The sequence below is a fragment of the Hypanus sabinus genome, chromosome 16, assembly GCF_030144855.1.
Source record: "Hypanus sabinus isolate sHypSab1 chromosome 16, sHypSab1.hap1, whole genome shotgun sequence".
NCBI lineage: Eukaryota > Metazoa > Chordata > Chondrichthyes > Myliobatiformes > Dasyatidae > Hypanus > Hypanus sabinus.
Genome location: NC_082721.1, coordinates 27,061,139 through 27,066,135, shown reverse-complemented (window position 1 = coordinate 27,066,135; position 4,997 = coordinate 27,061,139).

Here is a 4,997-nt window from a genome sequence, read left to right as displayed (position 1 = left end):
ATATACCTGTCCGGACACGCCCTTCTGCTGACTGCTCCTGTGGCTCCTCCCACAGATCCCTGTATAAAGGCGATTGGAGGCACTGCTCTCTCCCCCCCCCCCAGTCTCCGGGATGTTGTGTGGTGGGCTCTTGCAGCTAATAAAAGCCTGTCGTTTGCCTCCCGTCTCCGAGAGTTATTGATGGTGTATCAATTGCCCATTCCTATTTGCCGTTAAACTGAGCTGTTTCGCTTTCAGACAGGTGGGTCAGAATTCAAATACAAGTGGAGTAAATCAGGCACAAATGGCAATTTTCCTAAACTGCAAGTCGGGGGGGGGGGGTGGTTGGAGATGGTTTCTTACAAAAACCTGTCTTTTCTGGTAGAATTTTCCCAATGATTTGATTTTAATTCCAAATTATTAACATAATTCAAATTTCACCAGACCCACGGTTGATTTAATTATCAAACCTCCGCATTACCAGTGAAGAACCCGAACCAAATCACCGCTATTCCTCCGTCTGGGTCTCACGCGTGGAAACGTGGTCGTTTGGGGTGACGTTACTGAGTAACAACAAGTAGATGGGGGGGGGGGTGATCTTGGATAGATTTTTGGAAGAACAGGAAGTTTTTGCTATTGGTTCTCTGGCTGTATCTGGACAGATAAGAACTGATTAAGGCGTGAGTGGTTCCGTCAGTTACGGTGCCTGGGTGGAGGAGGATGAAGTCGCCAACTGCGTCAAAGCATGACAAACAGGTTGGAATAGATGATCTTTTCAACAATCACATGAGATGTCCTAAGTGATTTTGGTGAGAGAAGCAGGGCCAGTCCTCTTACAAACACAAAAAATGAGATAGGCAAACTCTTTGCGACTGTCCAAATCTCTATACAGGTATATACGTGATGCACCATCAATAACTCTCTGAGAGGTGAGGCGAGATACAGGCTTTTATTGGCTGGCAGAAAGAACAAGCAGCAATTGACCACCGTACTACATCCTGAGGGTAGGGCTCAGGCTCCAAACGCCTTTATACCGGGGTCTGTGGGAGGAGCCACAGGAGCAGTCAGCGGGGGGGGGGGGGGGCTGTCCAGACAGGTAAATGTAGTTCACCACAACACGGGACCCCAATTAAAATCCGCACTCCCTGCCTCTTGAGGAACAGGCTCCGCATTGGGTAAGAAGTGTAGCAGAAGCGGGATCTGGATTGCAATTCTGGGAAAGATTCCCAATGACCGAGACGTTACAATATTTTCAAAGACTGACGAGGGAAGTGCAGTTGGAGCTGAGTGTAGTTTGCAAGACCGGGAAGTTCAAGGGTATTATTTTATGAAGGGGACTGATGGCAGGGTGGATGGGGAAGGGAGGGATAGTATTGCTAACAATAGAGAAACATCGATAATATTTGAAAAGGTGGTGTGGCGAAGTTGAATAGAACTGAGGACGTAGGAGATGATTGTGACGATATGGGGAAGACAGTTAAACTATACAAGGATGAATTTTTTGAGGATGAACAAAACACATTGATGAAGGTAGAGTAGTGGATGTAGTGTTTATGGATTTCAGTACGGTTTTGATAAGGTTCCCCATGCAAGACTCCTTCAGAAAGTAAGGAGGCATGGGATCCAAGGAGACTTTGCTTTGTGGATCCAGAATTGGCTTGCCTACAGAAGCCAATTGGTTGTAGATGGTTCGTATTCTGCATGGAGGTCAGTGACCAGTGGTGTTCCACAGGGATCTGTTCTGGGACCCCTCCTCTTTGTGATTTTTATAAATGACCTGGATGAAGAAGTAGAAGGGTGGGTTAGTAAATTTGCTGATGACACAAAGGTTGGGGATGTTGTGGACAGTCTGGAGGGTTGTCAGAGGTTACAGCAGCACGTTGATAGGATGCAGAACTGGGCTGAGAAGCGGCAGATTGTCTTCAACTCAGATTATTGTGAAGTGGTTCATGTTGGTAGGTCCAGTTTGAAGACAGAGTATAATATAAATGGTAAGACTCTTGATAGTGTGGAGTATCTGAGAGATCTTGAGGTCCATGTCAATAGGACACTCAACTCTGCTGTGCAGGTTGACAGTGCTGTAATGTTCAGTGGTGTAGTGTAAGGTCAGGGTGTGTTGGCATTCATCAGCTGTGGGATTGAGTTCAAAAGCCATGAGGTAATGTTACAGCTATATAAGACCTTGGGTAGACCACTTGGAGTACTGTGTTGAGTTTTGGTCCCTTCACTACAGGAAGGATGTGGATACTATAGAGGGAGTTGTTATGAGTGATGAATAGACCTGATGGACAATGGGGTACAGAGTTAACCATTCCCCTCCTGAGAAACACGAACTATTACTGTTGCTATGCTGACCATGAGAAAGAGAGACAGAAAAACAAGCAAGAACATCGGCGACAGATAAGAGAGAGGGGGAAATTGCTGATTAACTGTATTGTGACTCCTTTTTGAATTACTTACTGTTTCGCTGCAAGGACAATAGCTTGCTTATAAACATTCCTCAGTGGACTGTAGGAGTGGCCTTATTTGATGGACACAGTCATTCAGGAGTGATGGATAGCTGAGTCCCCGTTAGTAGGGATAAAAGACAGGTCTGGAGAGACACCCTCCAGACATGCCAGTGGACACCGATTGAGTGTTGGAACCCACAAGAAAGGTGGGGGCTTCGAAGACCAAACCAGGAGGACGGTCATTAAGGTTATCAGTGTTAAAGCAGGGCCAGTGGGGACTTGTGTGTCCACTCATGCCAGAGTGACGAGTCCACCACAGAAGTCACACAGTCACATAACTGAATGACCACACCGATACGACGGATTAAGAAAGCAAAGGAAGGTTTGCCTGACTGTAGCTGTTACATCTCGCGCTCTCTCTCTCTCTCTCCAACGATTACAATACAATAACTATAACTATATCAGCACTCATGAACTGAACTGAACTTTATACTTTTCTATGACAATTTATTTACCCCTAGACATCGATAGAGCTTGTTTATTTTTGATTATTATTATTCCTACACTTTTAGGGTTATTACTGCAAACTGGATTTATATGTATATTTGCATTATTGATATGGTTTTTGCTTATTTTTATTAATAAGCACCTTTAGTATAGTACCACCAGACTCCAAAGGATTCTTCTTTCTCTGCTGGTTAGACACCCAGTTACAGGGTACGTAACAGAGTGCAGAGATTTACAAAGATATTGCCTGGATTGGAGGGTGAGAATAGGTTGAGTGCATTTGACCTGATAGAGGTGTATAAGATGATGAGGGGCATTGACTGTGTGGATAGCCAGAGGCTTTTTCCCAGGACTGAAATGGCTAACACGAGGGGGCGTAGTTTTAAGGTGTTTGGAAATAGGTACTGAGCGGATCTCAAGGGTAAGTTTTTCACACTGAGAGTGGTGGGTGCGTGGAATGGGCTGCCAGCGGCGGTGGTGGAGGCGGATACGATAGGGTCTTTTAAGAGCCTCTCAGACAGGTACATGGAGCTTAGAAAAATAGAGGGCTGTGCACTAGGGAAATTCTAGGCAGTTTCTAGAGGTTACGTGGTCAGCACAGCATTGTGGGCTGAAGGGCCTGTAACATACTGTGAATTTCTATGTTCTATGTACATATCAATGCGTTAAGCACTGATCTCCCTATCCTCCATGTCCTTCTCCTTGCTAAATACTAATGTAATCATTAAGAACCTCACCCACATCCTCCACATCAAAGCAAATGTTCTCCCCTTTATCCTTGAGTGGTCCTATCTGCTCCCGTTATCCTCTTGTTCTTGATGTATGTATAGAATGCCTTGCGTTTCACTTTAATCCTACTTACCAAGGATTTCTTTTGTCTACTCCTGGCTTTCCTAATTCCCTTCTTGAGATCTTTTCTGACTTCTTTATAATCCTCTAGGGGTCTGCTTGACCTTCCTGACTAAATTCATCACCTCTTTGAACATCGAAGATTCTCTGACTTTGACATCTTTATCCTTTCTTCTGACTGGAACATACCTATCCTGTACTCTGTATAGTTGGTCTTCAAACACCTGTCGGATGTAGACTTGCCCAAAAACACCTGTTTCTAATAAACATCCAAGGCTGTCATAATTTGCCCTATACACTCCCACTAGCTCCATGTTTATTCTTATCTACAACTACTTTAAAACTTGGCCACTGTTCTCTAACTCCTCACCCACTGAAAGGTCAGTCTCCTGACCAGGCTCATTATCCTACATCTAGTCCAATACAGCCCTTCCTTTTGTTGGACTATTTACATATTGGTTTAAGAAACCCTTCTGGGTGCACCTGACAATTCTGACCCATCTAAATTTTTTGTACTGAGAAGATCCAGTTTATATCAGGGAAGTCACATCTTCCCGTATTCTGAAAAAGGATCTATTGCTTTCCCGGCATATGTGACGAATAAACATTTTCCAGCTTTCAACCGAGTACAAGTATCGATATTAACCGATACTTCAACGATAAACGCCGCCACCTTCATCAGGGATGGTCTCTCCTGGTTGGTTAGTCCTCGTCCAATCAGGTTTCCACTGTCCCACCTTGTTTACAATCGAATTCCGGTTACTTAAAGTGCGATCTTCTTTTGCTAAAATTCCTTTCCTCTAGTTTTGTTTCCACGGCTTCCTTTACAAAGCGGTCCCCAAAGCCTTTGGCGCATCTCAGTAGTTTTGTGCCGTTCAAGTCAATCCTATTGTATTGTGTGCAGTTTTGGTCTCCAAATTTGAGGAAGGACATTCTTGCTATTGAGGGAGTGCAGCATAGGTTCACAAAGTTAATTCCCGGAATGGCGGGACTGTCATGTGTTGAAAGATTGGAGCGACTGGGCTTGTATACACTGGAATTTAGAAGGACGAGAGGGGATCTGATTGAAACATATAAGATTATTAAGCGATTGGACACGCTGGAGGTAGGAAGCATGTTCCCGCTGATGGGTGAGTCCAGAACTGGAGGCCACAGTTTAAGAATAAGGGATAGGCCATTTAGAACAGAGATGCGGAAAAACCTTTTCAGCCA